This window comes from Pseudophryne corroboree, chromosome 2 (genome assembly GCF_028390025.1).
Source record: "Pseudophryne corroboree isolate aPseCor3 chromosome 2, aPseCor3.hap2, whole genome shotgun sequence".
In the NCBI taxonomy this organism is placed as follows: domain Eukaryota; kingdom Metazoa; phylum Chordata; class Amphibia; order Anura; family Myobatrachidae; genus Pseudophryne; species Pseudophryne corroboree.
This window is the reverse complement of record NC_086445.1, coordinates 870,212,226-870,228,477: the sequence shown is the minus strand read 5'-3', so window position 1 is coordinate 870,228,477 and position 16,252 is coordinate 870,212,226. Positions and strand designations below refer to the sequence as shown.

At 43.6% G+C, this 16,252-nt stretch overlaps 4 pseudogenes; 2 read left to right on the top strand and 2 right to left on the bottom strand.

Annotated features, from left to right (window-relative positions):
• Positions 1 to 376: 376 nt before the first annotated feature.
• Positions 377 to 496, bottom strand: LOC135052076 (5S ribosomal RNA; annotated as a pseudogene).
• Positions 497 to 819: 323 nt separating this feature from the next.
• On the bottom strand, positions 820 to 939 carry LOC135052365 (5S ribosomal RNA; annotated as a pseudogene).
• Positions 940 to 4,427: 3,488 nt separating this feature from the next.
• On the top strand, positions 4,428 to 4,547 carry LOC135051953 (5S ribosomal RNA; annotated as a pseudogene).
• A 323-nt stretch (positions 4,548 to 4,870) lies between these two features.
• On the top strand, positions 4,871 to 4,990 carry LOC135052075 (5S ribosomal RNA; annotated as a pseudogene).
• The last annotated feature ends 11,262 nt before the right edge of the window (positions 4,991 to 16,252 follow it).

Sequence of the window (16,252 nt, the reverse complement as noted above, 5' to 3'; positions counted from 1 at the left end):
AGTAGATTCTTTTTTGGGAGCACTCTAATGCAGAGGACATGTTGATACTGATAAAATCATTTTTAATAAGTAAATCATAAAATAGGATTTAAGGAGTATCTGAGTATGAATAAAGAAGCTTCGCGAAAATATGAAAAAAAGATTATAAATCATGCGGGATATCCATATCACAATCTACCAGTTGCTGGAAATTAATAGCTGTGGTACCAAAAATAATTCATCATTGCACGTTGAAACTCATGTAGTATGTGACCATCATTTATTCTGCAGATATCCATTATGGATCATTATAGATGCAGAGAATTAAATCATTGGTCATGTGAAAACCGAGTACCCAATAATATATGTATAAGTGACACTGTGTTGGGGAGTCAATTTGTTGCAGTACCAGGGTGTTCAGAGGTGGTCTCCCATCCTATTACTAACCCGGCCTTTCACTGCTTAGCTTCCAAGGTCAAAAGAGATTGGGCATCTCCAGTGAGGTATGACCGCAAATATTGTACTCACCCTCTTGAGTCACCCAGGTATATATAGTATGATCGCTATATATTATGGATTAGTAAACATATATGGTACAATGGTCGACAGAACAATGAGATTATGTGCAGCCACCTGGCTTAGTCACCATGTGACACATCAGCCACAAGAGAAGTACACACATGAGTGAAGGCCTGTTATGTGGGAAAAATTATTTGACACCACACAATGTCCACAATTAGGACTTGCCTTTTACTGGATGCAGAAAATTAAATCATTAGTCATGTGAAAACCGAGTACCCAATCATATATGTATAAGTGACACTGTATTGGGGAGTCAATTTGTTGCAGTACCAGGGTGTTCAGAGGTGGTCTCCCATCCTATTACTAACCCGGCCTTTCACTGCTTAGCTTCCAAGGTCAGAAGAGATTGGGCATCTCCAGTGAGGTATGTCCGCAAATATTGTACTCACCCTTCTTGAGTCACAAAGGTATATATAGTATAACCGCTATATATTAAGGATTTGTAAACATATATGGTACAATGGTCAACAGAAAAATTAGATTATGTGCAGCCACCTGGCTTAGTCACCATGTGACACATCAGCCACAAGAAAAGTACACACATGAGTGAAGGCCTATTGTGTGGGAAAAAAATTCTTTGACACCACACAACGTCCACAATTAGGACTTGCCTTTCACTCCTAGAAAGTCCTAGGGGCACCAGAACGGCTGTATCAGATTATACCAATTTATTGGTGCCAAATATAATTGCACAAACTGCAAGTGTAGCAGTGAATTTACAAAATAGTATATGAGATATAATTATTCACCCCTATGCACTAAACCAGACAAATGCTAAAAAGATTTTTTTAGCACTAGTGCCTGGAACCTGTAGCAGATCCCTGCGCTGTTATGGGAAGGCAGGCTTTAAATATGTGCTTGCCAGCAGATCACTGCTGGTGTTGTAGAAAACTTGCACAATTAATAAATAATTGAACCTAATGAGCACTAAAGTTCAGAACATTTGCTGAAATATGCAGTTATTGAGAAAATAGGATCAATTTCAGGAATGAGACTGATAAATATTCCCGTGATGTTTGTAGTGACTTGCTATTGTTGTTTGCAGCAAGTATAAATTATCCCAGCATTGTATCCCTTTAATTGGTGGATAGAAAGAGGCAATTGGGTCCTTATGGTATTGCTGGCTGGGACAGTTTATCCAGTAGTGCTCTTAACCATAATTTGAAAAGTAACAAAGTAACTATAATTGGAAATATAGTATCTCAGTTGTTTCAAATGTTCGTATACAGAGTTACTGACCATGCATGCAGTATTCTAGTGGCTGCTGGTTGCTCATAATTCTGTGCTGACAAGCTGAATTATTAAAGTGCATTCACAAAAAGGGGTGCAAGGTATACGATACCAACTCCAGTAGTGGTGCCGTCGCTGAGAGTCCCGCTTGCCGCCATGCCTGGGCTCCGGGGGCTACAGCGGCGTAAAGCCGAAGTCTCACCGTCCGAGGAACGGAGCTTCGCGGCCGTTGCCTGGTGACCGTTCTAGGGATTCCGGCTGGTGCGGTCACGTGTGCGCATCACGTGATCGCAATCCTTCCTTGACGTACGTTTCGCATAATGAGCTTGATCACAGGACGTGATGTGATTGCTAAAAGTTGCAGTTTTTAAACAAGAGTGCTGGTAGTTAATTGGACCTGCTAATTGATAGACACTGGATCCACCCATATTTGGCCACTTGAAAACATGGCTGTGGTACCTTATTATTCCCTGTTATTTGGAATAGAAGTGGAAATTATAAATAGGGAATAAAAAAATTAATTAAAGATAATTCTGAGGTGTAATGGGAGGAGGGTTTGAGGAGGTGGGTTAATAAATGCTAATACTGTAACATGAGATCATTAATGGATAAGAATGATGTGATAATATTTTATGCGCTAGCTTTATTAATTGAAAAGGTTATGTAGATAGTAGAATTAAGTTCTTAAATAGATCAATAGTTGATGTGCTTATTTTATTACCCTACAGTGCAGTAGGTGAAAAAGAAAGTTTATAAATCATAAATTTGTGGCTAAATAGAAGGCTTCTCTTAGAAGCATGTGTGTATATAATTAATATTTATAGCATGATAGTGTAAAATATAAAAAATATAAAAAAATATATAAAAAAATTATAAACATAAAATAACAAATGAAGTGTTCTTTTATATTTATAATTTTTTAATATATTTTTTATATTTTTTATATTTTACACTATCATGCTATAAATATTAATTATATACACACATGCTTCTAAGAGAAGCCTTCTATTTAGCCACAAATTTATGATTTATAAACTTTCTTTTTCACCTACTGCACTGTTGGGTAATAAAATAAGCACATCAACTATTGATCTATTTAAGAACTTAATTCTACTATCTACATAACCTTTTCAATTAATAAAGCTAGCGCATAAAATATTATCACATCATTCTTATCCATTAATGATCTCATGTTACAGTATTAGCATTTATTAACCCACCTCCTCAAACCCTCCTCCCATTACACCTCAGAATTATCTTTAATTAATTTTTTTATTCCCTATTTATAATTTCCACTTCTATTCCAAATAACATGGAATAATAAGGTATCACAGCCATGTATTCAAGTGGCCAAATATGGGTGGATCCAGTGTCTATCAATTAGCAGGTCCAATTAACTACCAGCACTCTTGTTTAAAAACTGCAACTTTTAGCAATCACATCACGTCCTGTGATCAAGCTCATTATGCGAAACGTACGTCAAGGAAGGATTGCGATCACGTGATGCGCACACGTGACCGCACCAGCCGGAATCCCTAGAACGGTCACCAGGCAACGGCCGCGAAGCTCCGTTCCTCGGACGGTGAGACTTCGGCTTTACGCCGCTGTAGCCCCCGGAGCCCAGGCACGGCGGCAAGCGGGACTCTCAGCGACGGCACCACTACTGGAGTTGGTATCGTATACCTTGCACCCCCTTTTGTGAATGCACTTTAATAATTCAGCTTGTCAGCACAGAATTATGAGCAACCAGCAGCCACTAGAACACTGCATGCATGGTCAATAACTATGTATACGAACATTTGAAACAACTGAGATACTATATTTCCAATTATAGTTACTTTGTTACTTTTCAAATCATGGTTAAGAGCACTACTGGATAAACTGTCCTAGCAAGCAATACCATAAGGACCCAATTGCCTCTTTCTCTCCACCAATTAAAGGGATACAATGCTGGGATAATTTATACTTGCTACAAACAACAATAGCAAGTCACTACAAACATCACGGGAATATTTATCAGTCTCATTCCTGAAATTGATCCTATTTTCTCAATAACTGCATATTTCAGCAAATGTTCTGAACTTTAGTGCTCATTAGGTTCAATAATGTATTAATTGTGCAAGTTTTCTACAACACCAGCAGTGATCTGCTGGCAAGCACATATTTAAAGCCTGCCTTCCCATAACAGCGCAGGGATCTGCTAAAGGTTCCAGGCACTAGTGCTAAAAAAAATCTTTTTAGCATTTGTCTGGTTTAGTGCATAGGGGTGAATAATTATATCTCATATACTATTTTGTAAATTCACTGCTACACTTGCAGTTTGTGCAATTATATTTGGCACCAATAAATTGGTATAATCTGATACGGCCGTTCTGGTGCCCCTAGGACTTTCTAGGAGTGAAAGGCAAGTCCTAATTGTGGACGTTGTGTGGTGTTAAAGAATTTTTTCCCACACAATAGGCCTTCACTCATGTGTGTACTTTTCTTGTGGCTGATGTGTCACATGGTGACTAAGCCAGGTGGCTGCACATAATCTCATTTTTCTGTTGACCATTGTACCATATATGTTTACAAATCCTTAATATATAGCGGTTATACTATATATACCTGGGTGACTCAAGAAGGGTGAGTACAATATTTGCGGTCATACCTCACTGGAGATGCCCAATCTCTTCTGACCTTGGAAGCTAAGCAGTGAAAGGCCGGGTTAGTAATAGGATGGGAGACCACCTCTGAACACCCTGGTACTGCAACAAATTGACTCCCCAATACAGTGTCACTTATACATATATTATTGGGTACTCGGTTTTCACATGACTAATGATTTAATTTTCTGCATCTAGTCAAAGGCAAGTCCTAATTGTGGACGTTGTGTGGTGTCAAAGAATTTTTCCCACATAACAGGCCTTCACTCATGTGTGTACTTCTCTTGTGGCTGATGTGTCACATGGTGACTAAGCCAGGTGGCTACACATAATCTCATTGTTCTGTCGACCATTGTACCATATATGTTTACAAATCCATAATATATAGCGATCATACTGTATATACCTGGGTGACTCAAGAGGGTGAGTACAATATTTGCGGTCATACCTCACTGGAGATGCCCAATCTCTTTTGACCTTGGAAGCTAAGCAGTGAAAGGCCGGGTTAGTAATAGGATGGGAGACCACCTCTGAACACCCTGGTACTGCAACAAATTGACTCCCCAACACAGTGTCACTTATACATATATTATTGGGTACTCGGTTTTCACATGACCAATGATTTAATTCTCTGCATCTATAATGATCCATAATGGATATCTGCAGAATAAGTGATGGTCACATACTACATGAGTTTCAACGTGCAATGATGAATTATTTTTGGTACCACAGCTATTAATTTCCGGCAACTGGTAGATTGTGATATGGATATCACGCATGATTTATAATCTTTTTTCATATTTTCGCGAAGCTTATTTATTCATACTCAGATACTCCTTAAATCCTATTTTATGATTTACTTATTAAAAATGATTTTATCAGTATCAACATGTCCTCTGAATTAGAGTGCTCCCAAAAAAGAGTCTACTTTCCAATACTTCTCTGTTTTGGTTTTTTTGGCTGTTAAATTTGACTCTTGGGAGCACCACTGAAAGCAACAAGCATTGGTACTAGGACTGATTATCCACACACATTTGGTTGCTATATCTGGAAGCAATTCAGTTATAATTCAGTTTTTCAGAGGTTACTATCTTCTTGATTAAGGACTTGTGCGGTTCCCACTATTTCTCTTTCAAAATCTATGGGTATCCTATCAGCTCTGTGTGAAAAGGTCATTGTCTGGTTATTCCACGTCACTTCCCAATTTCCCGGTTTTCTGTAATTGGAAATATTAAAACACAATAAGGACCTGTCTACATGATACTGGTGGAGCTTCAAACTAGGGGGCCTAGAGATATTGAATTTCTTGTCCACCGGTCTCCCACCCCGTAATTCGAGTACCTCATCTATTGCTAAAGGGTATGGTACTAATCCTGACTTACTCTGACCTGGAGGTACCTGTGAGCACACCCAGCATTCTGTCTGGTTTAAGACCTTACCCACTAGTGAGTGGTAATCACTCAACGGATGGCGGTCCATGTCAATATTAAGGTTGGACTGACATCTCTGGATGCACCCATCCTCTACTATATTCTCACAATTCCTACAAATGCAATATTCATCAGACAATAACCCTTCACAGTGCCTCCGAGCTCCATGACTACCAGAGCGCTTACTGATACCAGCCTTTACTCGAGTGATGTGCTGCTCCTGATATCCTACAAATTCGTACTCGCCATCAGAACCCATTCCAGATCCCCGCTCGACCTCTCTGGGACCCTCACCAAAACAAATTGTCCTGATCAAAAACAGAATCACTAGTAGAACCAGAAACGCGGTCTCTTGTGATTGATAGAGATGAGCGCCTGAAATTTTTCGGGTTTTGTGTTTTGGTTTTGGGTTCGGTTCCGCGGCCGTGTTTTGGGTTCGAACGCGTTTTGGCAAAACCTCACCGAATTTTTTTTGTCGGATTCGGGTGTGTTTTGGATTCGGGTGTTTTTTTCAAAAAACACTAAAAAACAGCTTAAATCATAGAATTTGGGGGTCATTTTGATCCCAAAGTATTATTAACCTCAAAAACCATAATTTACACTCATTTTCAGTCTATTCTGAATACCTCACACCTCACAATATTATTTTTAGTCCTAAAATTTGCACCGAGGTCGCTGTGTGAGTAAGATAAGCGACCCTAGTGGCCGACACAAACACCGGGCCCATCTAGGAGTGGCACTGCAGTGTCACGCAGGATGTCCCTTCCAAAAAACCCTCCCCAAACAGCACATGACGCAAAGAAAAAAAGAGGCGCAATGAGGTAGCTGTGTGAGTAAGATTAGCGACCCTAGTGGCCGACACAAACACCGGGCCCATCTAGGAGTGGCACTGCAGTGTCACGCAGGATGGCCCTTCCAAAAAACCCTCCCCAAACAGCACATGACGCAAAGAAAAAAAGAGGCGCAATGAGGTAGCTGACTGTGTGAGTAAGATTAGCGACCCTAGTGGCCGACACAAACACCGGGCACATCTAGGAGTGGCACTGCAGTGTCACGCAGGATGTCCCTTCCAAAAAACCCTCCCCAAACAGCACATGACGCAAAGAAAAAAAGAGGCGCAATGAGGTAGCTGTGTGAGTAAGATTAGCGACCCTAGTGGCCGACACAAACACCGGGCCCATCTAGGAGTGGCACTGCAGTGTCACGCAGGGTGTCCCTTCCAAAAAACCCACCCCAATCAGCACATGATGCAAAGAAAAAGAAAAGAAAAAAGAGGTGCAAGATGGAATTATCCTTGGGCCCTCCCACCCACCCTTATGTTGTATAAACAAAACAGGACATGCACACTTTAACCAACCCATCATTTCAGTGACAGGGTCTGCCACACGACTGTGACTGATATGACGGGTTGGTTTGGACCCCCCCCAAAAAAGAAGCAATTAATCTCTCCTTGCACAAACTGGCTCTACAGAGGCAAGATGTCCACCTCATCTTCACCCTCCGATATATCACCGTGTACATCCCCCTCCTCACAGATTATCAATTCGTCCCCACTGGAATCCACCATCTCAGCTCCCTGTGTACTTTGTGGAGGCAATTGCTGCTGGTCAATGTCTCCGCGGAGGAATTGATTATAATTCATTTTAATGAACATCATCTTCTCCACATTTTCTGGATGTAACCTCGTACGCCGATTGCTGACAAGGTGAGCGGCGGCACTAAACACTCTTTCGGAGTACACACTTGTGGGAGGGCAACTTAGGTAGAATAAAGCCAGTTTGTGCAAGGGCCTCCAAATTGCCTCTTTTTCCTGCCAGTATAAGTACGGACTGTGTGACGTGCCTACTTGGATGCGGTCACTCATATAATCCTCCACCATTCTATCAATGTTGAGAGAATCATATGCAGTGACAGTAGACGACATGTCCGTAATCGTTGTCAGGTCCTTCAGTCCGGACCAGATGTCAGCATCAGCAGTCGCTCCAGACTGCCCTGCATCACCGCCAGCGGGTGGGCTCGGAATTCTGAGCCTTTTCCTCGCACCCCCAGTTGCGGGAGAATGTGAAGGAGGAGATGTTGACAGGTCGCGTTCCGCTTGACTTGACAATTTTGTCACCAGCAGGTCTTTCAACCCCAGCAGACCTGTGTCTGCCGGAAAGAGAGATCCAAGGTAGGCTTTAAATCTAGGATCGAGCACGGTGGCCAAAATGTAGTGCTCTGATTTCAACAGATTGACCACCCGTGAATCCTTGTTAAGCGAATTAAGGGCTGCATCCACAAGTCCCACATGCCTAGCGGAATCGCTCCGTGTTAGCTCCTCCTTCAATGCCTCCAGCTTCTTCTGCAAAAGCCTGATGAGGGGAATGACCTGACTCAGGCTGGCAGTGTCTGAACTGACTTCACGTGTGGCAAGTTCAAAGGGCATCAGAACCTTGCACAACGTTGAAATCATTCTCCACTGCACTTGAGACAGGTGCATTCCACCTACTATATCGTGCTCAATTGTATAGGCTTGAATGGCCTTTTGCTGCTCCTCCAACCTCTGAAGCATATAGAGGGTTGAATTCCACCTCGTTACCACTTCTTGCTTCAGATGATGGCAGGGCAGGTTCAGTAGTTTTTGGTGGTGCTCCAGTTTTCTGTACGTGGTGCCTGTACGCCGAAAGTGTCCCGCAATTCTTCTGGCCACCGACAGCATCTCTTGCACGCCCCTGTCGTTTTTTAAAAAATTCTGCACCACCAAATTCAAGGTATGTGCAAAACATGGGACGTGCTGGAATTGGCCCAGATTTAATGCACACACAATATTGCTGGCGTTGTCCGATGCCACAAATCCACAGGAGAGTCCAATTGGGGTAAGCCATTCCGCGATGATCTTCCTCAGTTGCTGTAAGAGGTTTTCAGCTGTGTGCGTATTCTGGAAAGCGGTGATACAAAGCGTAGCCTGCCTAGGAAAGAGTTGGCGTTTGCGAGATGCTGCTACTGGTGCCGCCGCTGCTGTTCTTGCGGCGGGAGTCCATACATCTACCCAGTGGGCTGTCACAGTCATATAGTCCTGACCCTGCCCTGCTCCACTTGTCCACATGTCCGTGGTTAAGTGGACATTGGGTACAGCTGCATTTTTTAGGACACTGGTGACTCTTTTTCTGAGGTCTGTGTACATTTTCGGTATCGCCTGCCTAGAGAAATGGAACCTAGATGGTATTTGGTACCGGGGACACAGTACCTCCAACAAGTCTCTAGTTGGCTCTGCAGTAATGATGGATACCGGAACCACGTTTCTCACCACCCAGGATGCCAAGGCCTCAGTTATCCGCTTTGCAGTAGGATGACTGCTGTGATATTTCATCTTCCTCGCAAAGGACTGTTGAACAGTCAATTGCTTACTGGAAGTAGTACAAGTGGGCTTACGACTTCCCCTCTGGGATGACCATCGACTCCCAGCGGCAACAACAGCAGCGCCAGCAGCAGTAGGCGTTACACGCAAGGATGCATCGGAGGAATCCCAGGCAGGAGAGGACTCGTCAGACTTGCCAGTGACATGGCCTGCAGGACTATTGGCATTCCTGGGGAAGGAGGAAATTGACACTGAGGGAGTTGGTGGGGTGGTTTGCGTGAGCTTGGTTACAAGAGGAAGGGATTTACTGGTCAGTGGACTGCTTCCGCTGTCACCCAAAGTTTTTGAACTTGTCACTGACTTATTATGAATGCGCTGCAGGTGACGTATAAGGGAGGATGTTCCGAGGTGGTTAACGTCCTTACCCCTACTTATTACAGCTTGACAAAGGGAACACACGGCTTGACACCTGTTGTCCGCATTTCTGGTGAAATACCTCCACACCGAAGAGCTGATTTTTTTGGTATTTTCACCTGGCATGTCAACGGCCATATTCCTCCCACGGACAACAGGTGTCTCCCCGGGTGCCTGACTTAAACAAACCACCTCACCATCAGAATCCTCCTGGTCAATTTCCTCCCCAGCGCCAGCAACACCCATATCCTCCTCATCCTGGTGTACTTCAACACTGACATCTTCAATCTGACTATCAGGAACTGGACTGCGGGTGCTCCTTCCAGCACTTGCAGGGGGCATGCAAATAGTGGAAGGCGCATGCTCTTCACGTCCAGTGTTGGGAAGGTCAGGCATCGCAAACGACACAATTGGACTCTCCTTGTGGATTTGGGATTTCAAAGAACGCACAGTTCTTTGCGGTGCTTTTGCCAGCTTGAGTCTTTTCAGTTTTCTAGCGAGAGGCTGAGTGCTTCCATCCTCATGTGAAGCTGAACCACTAGCCATGAACATAGGCCAGGGCCTCAGCCGTTCCTTGCCACTCCGTGTGGTAAATGGCATATTGGCAAGTTTACGCTTCTCCTCCGACAATTTTATTTTAGGTTTTGGAGTCCTTTTTTTTCTGATATTTGGTGTTTTGGATTTGACATGCTCTGTACTATGACATTGGGCATCGGCCTTGGCAGACGACGTTGCTGGCATTTCATCGTCTCGGCCATGACTAGTGGCAGCAGCTTCAGCACGAGGTGGAAGTGGATCTTGATCTTTCCCTAATTTTGGAACCTCAACTTTTTTGTTCTCCATATTTTATAGGCAGAACTAAAAGGCACCTCAGGTAAACAATGGAGATGGATGGATTGGATACTAGTATACAATTATGGACGGACTGCCACGGTTAGGTGGTATAAAAAAACCACGGTTAGGTGGTATATATTATAATAATAATACAATTATGGATGGACGGACTGCCTGCCGACTGCCGACACAGAGGTAGCCACAGCCGTGAACTACCGCACTGTACACTGGTTGATAAAGAGATAGTAGTATACTCGTAACAATTAGGATGACACTATGACGGTATAAAGAATGAAAAAAAAACCACGGTTAGGTGGTAGGTATATAATAATAAATAATACAATTCTGGTCGGACGGACTGCCTGCCGTGTGCCGACACAGAGGTAGCCACAGCCGTGAACTACCGCACTGTACACTGGTTGATAAAGAGATAGTAGTATACTCGTAACAATTAGGATGACACTATGACGGTATAAAGAATGAAAAAAAAAACCACGGTTAGGTGGTAGGTATATAATAATAAATAATACAATTCTGGTCGGACGGACTGCCTGCCGTGTGCCGACACAGAGGTAGCCACAGCCGTGAACTACCGCACTGTACACTGGTTGATAAAGAGATAGTAGTATACTCGTAACAATTAGGATGACACTATGACGGTATAAAGAATGAAAAAAAAACCACGGTTAGGTGGTAGGTATATAATAATAAATAATACAATTCTGGTCGGACGGACTGCCTGCCGTGTGCCGACACAGAGGTAGCCACAGCCGTGAACTACCGCACTGTACACTGGTTGATAAAGAGATAGTAGTGTACTCGTAACAATTAGGATGACACTATGACGGTATAAAGAATGAAAAAAAAAACCACGGTTAGGTGGTAGGTATATAATAATAAATAATACAATTCTGGTCGGACGGACTGCCTGCCGTGTGCCGACACAGAGGTAGCCACAGCCGTGAACTACCGCACTGTACACTGGTTGATAAAGAGATAGTAGTATACTCGTAACAATTAGGATGACACTATGACGGTATAAAGAATGAAAAAAAAACCACGGTTAGGTGGTAGGTATATAATAATAAATAATACAATTCTGGTCGGACGGACTGCCTGCCGTGTGCCGACACAGAGGTAGCCACAGCCGTGAACTACCGCACTGTACACTGGTTGATAAAGAGATAGTAGTATACTCGTAACAATTAGGATGACACTATGACGGTATAAAGAATGAAAAAAAAAACCACGGTTAGGTGGTAGGTATATAATAATAAATAATACAATTCTGGTCGGACGGACTGCCTGCCGTGTGCCGACACAGAGGTAGCCACAGCCGTGAACTACCGCACTGTACACTGGTTGATAAAGAGATAGTAGTATACTCGTAACAATTAGGATGACACTATGACGGTATAAAGAATGAAAAAAAAACCACGGTTAGGTGGTAGGTATATAATAATAAATAATACAATTCTGGTCGGACGGACTGCCTGCCGTGTGCCGACACAGAGGTAGCCACAGCCGTGAACTACCGCACTGTACACTGGTTGATAAAGAGATAGTAGTATACTCGTAACAATTAGGATGACACTATGACGGTATAAAGAATGAAAAAAAAAACCACGGTTAGGTGGTAGGTATATAATAATAAATAATACAATTCTGGTCGGACGGACTGCCTGCCGTGTGCCGACACAGAGGTAGCCACAGCCGTGAACTACCGCACTGTACACTGGTTGATAAAGAGATAGTAGTATACTCGTAACAATTAGGATGACACTATGACGGTATAAAGAATGAAAAAAAAACCACGGTTAGGTGGTAGGTATATAATAATAAATAATACAATTCTGGTCGGACGGACTGCCTGCCGTGTGCCGACACAGAGGTAGCCACAGCCGTGAACTACCGCACTGTACACTGGTTGATAAAGAGATAGTAGTATACTCGTAACAATTAGGATGACACTATGACGGTATAAAGAATGAAAAAAAAACCACGGTTAGGTGGTAGGTATATAATAATAAATAATACAATTCTGGTCGGACGGACTGCCTGCCGTGTGCCGACACAGAGGTAGCCACAGCCGTGAACTACCGCACTGTACTGTGTCTGCTGCTAATATAGACTGGTTGATATTTAAAGAGATATTAGTAGTATACAACAATACTATACTGGTGGTCAGGCACTGGTCACCACTCCTGCAGCAAAAGTGTGCACTGTTAATTAATATAATTGTACTCCTGGCTCCTGCTAACAACCTGCAGTGCTCCCCAGTCTCCCCCACAATTAATTATAAGCTTTTAATTTATACATTGATGACTGTGCAGCACACTGGGCTGAGCTGAGTGCACACAGACTGAGTCACACTGTGTGACTGACTGTGCTGTGTATCGTTTTTTTTTTCAGGCAGAGAACGGATATAGCAGAGAGAAGTGAACGGATATATTATATTAAATAAAAGTTAACTAGCAACTGCACTGGTCACTGACTGTGGTAAACTAACTCTGTCTGCGACTCTGCACAATCTCTCTCTCTCTATCTAATCTATCTCTATTCTAATGGAGAGGACGCCAGACACGTCCTCTCCCTATCAATCTCAATGCACGAGTGAAAATGGCGGCGACGCGCGGCTCCTTATATAGAATCCGAGTCTCGCGATAGAATCCGAGCCTCGCGAGAATCCGACAGCGTCATGATGACGTTCGGGCGCGCTCGGGTTAACCGAGCAAGGCGGGAAGATCCGAGTCGCTCGGACCCGTGAAAAAAAACATGAAGTTCGGGCGGGTTCGGATTCCGAGGAACCGAACCCGCTCATCTCTAGTGATTGATCCATTTCGTTAGGGGAAAGAAGGAAAATAAGAAGGAGAAAAGAAAGGAAAATGCAGGGGGAGGTGAAAAAAAAAGAAAATAGTGCGAAAACCGTTCTAAATCTTGTTGCTCTCCGTGCTCAGGTGCATTTCAACAGTCCTGCCTCTCAACTTTCCTGGAACAAACACTCCAGTGATACGAGATTCTCTACACTCTGCTCTTTGTCACGAGTTCTCTCCGGGTCAGCGACCTTCTTGCAGTGGGACGAGTGGACCCAAGTCTCTCTTTCGGCGACCTTCAATGCTGTCGTGCTGGTTAACAAGACTTGATATGGTCCTTCCCACCTGTCTATGAGGCAACCTGAGCGTAAGAAATTTTGAATCATCACATAATACCCAGGCTCAATGTCATGACAATTACTGTTCGGTAGGTCAGGAATCACCAGCTTTAAATTTATTTGTTGATTTCTGAGCTGCTGGCTCATCCCAACCAAATATTTCACAGATACTTCATTATTACATTTCAAATCATCCTGGGGGTCTATCATTACATGAGGTTGTCGACCAAAAATAATTTCAAAGGGTGATAAGTTAAGTGGAGACCTGGGAGTGGTTCTGATGCTGTACAACACTAGTGGCAAAGCTTCTGGCCATAACAATGCAGTTTTAAGCCATTACTTTGCTCAGCTTGTTCTTAATAGTGCTGTTCACTCTCTCTACCTTTGCACTTGCCTGTGGCCGGTACGGAGTATGCAGCTTGCTATTAATTCCAATCAGTTTGCACATGACCTGAAAGACTTCACCTGTAAAATGGGTACCCCTGTCACTTTCAATCATTTTAGGGATACCATATCTACACACAAATTCCTGCACAATTTTCTTTGCAGTGAACGTAGCAGTATTTGTGGCAGCAGGGAACGCTTCTACCCAGTTGGAAAATACATCAATACAAACTAACACATATTTCAAAATCCTACAGGGTGGTAACTGTATGAAATCGATTTGTATTACCTGAAAAGGTCCGTCTGTTGGAGGGATATGGGATGGCTCTGTTGGTATTGTCTTTCCAATATTCTTCCTCAAGCAAGTAAAACATGTAATTGCTTTCTTACCTGCATGAGAAGAGAATCCTGGCGCACACCAGTAGGCTCTTACCAACTTGCACATACCCTCTTTGCCCAGATGAGTCAGACCATGTGCCGCCTCAGCTAGACTTGGAAGATATGCTCTGGGGGCCACCGGCTTACCGTGTCCACCTGTCCACAGTCCCGAGGACTCCTGGCCATACCCCTTTGCCCTCCAGACTGCATTTTCCTGTAGGGAACACAAATTTTGCATTTCAATTAATTGTTGTGTGTTGATCGTGTTAAATGTAATCAGTGATGTGATGTTCGTTTGTATGGGGGTGCTTGCTGCTGATTTAGCATCTTCGTCTGCCCGGCTGTTAACAAGTGAAATTGGGTCTTGGTTGTAAGTGTGTGCTTTGCACTTGATAACAGCCACTCTGTCTGGTTCCTGTATTGCTGTCAAAAGCCTTTTGATGTGGGATGCGTGCGCCACAGGTGTGCCAGCTGCCGTCATGAAATTTCTGAGGCGCCATAGGGCCCCAAAATCATGCACTACTCCAAAGGCGTGCCTAGAATCTGTGTATATATTAGCTGACTTACCCTTGGCCAATTCACACACTCTGGTTAGGGCGACCAACTCAGCAACTTGTGCTGAGTGCGGTGGGCCCAGGGGTTCAGCTTCTATGATACCTTCGTCATCTACAACTGCATATCCAGTGCACAAGTCTCCCGATTCTGTCTGTCTGTTGCAACTACCGTCAGTGTAGAAGGTAAAGTCTACTCCTTCCAGTGGGTTGTCACTGATGTCAGGTCTCGCTGTGAAATTCTGATTCAGGTATTCCATACAATCATGCGTATCAGTGTCTGCACTAAATCCTCCTTCACTATCATTCTCATCCTCCACCCTTTGTGCCTGTCCAGGCACGCTTGGCAAGTAAGTTGCAGAATTTAGTGAGCTGCATCTCTTAAGGGTGATGTTTACCAGGGCCATCAGTGATAATTCCCACTTTGTAAACCGAGCAGATGAGACATGTCTGGTTTGGGCAGAGTTTAGTAAGGCTGATACTGCATGAGTTGTATGAATGGTCAGGTCATGTCACTACGTCCTCACTTTTACTTACCAGCAAAGCTATCGCTGCAACACTTCGCAAGCAAGTGGGGAGAGACTGCGCTACAGTGTCCAACTGTGCACTGTAGTAAGCTACCGGTCTGCTGGCATCACCATGTCTTTGTGTTAAGACACCTGCCGCGCACCCAGCACTTTCAGTACCGTACAATTCGAAGCGCTTCTCATAATCTTGCATACCTAATGCAGGTGCCTGTGATAGGCACTGTTTGAGTCTCTCAAACGACAGTTCGGACTCATCTGTGTGAGAAATCTGTTCCGGTTTGTTCGAAGAGACCATTTCTTGCAAAGGTAAAGCCAGTATAGAGAACCCTGGAATCCAGTTTCGACAGTACCCACACATTCCAAGGAAAGTGCGGATCTGTTGCTGAGTTTGTGGCAGAGTCATGTCGCAAATTGCCTGTATTCTATCAGCAGTGAGGTGTCTAAGTCCTTGAGGCAAGCAATGTCCCAAATATTTGACCCTGGTCCGGCACAACTGCAAGTTATCCTTTGAAACCTTGTGTCCCATATGGGAAAGATGAAACAGTAGCTGTTTCGTGTTTTTCAAGGACGATTCGAGTGAGTCAGAACACAACAATAAGTCATCAACATACTGTGTTAGTACTGATCCACTCTCAGGTTGAAAGGATTGTAAACAGTCATGCAAAGCCTTGGAGAAAATACTTGGGCTGTCAATGAAACCTTGGGGGAGATGAGTCCAGGTGTACTGTACTCCCCTGTATGTAAAGGCAAAAAGGTACTGGCTGTCGGTTTGAAGAGGGACAGAAAAGAAAGCAGAACAGAGGTCAATGA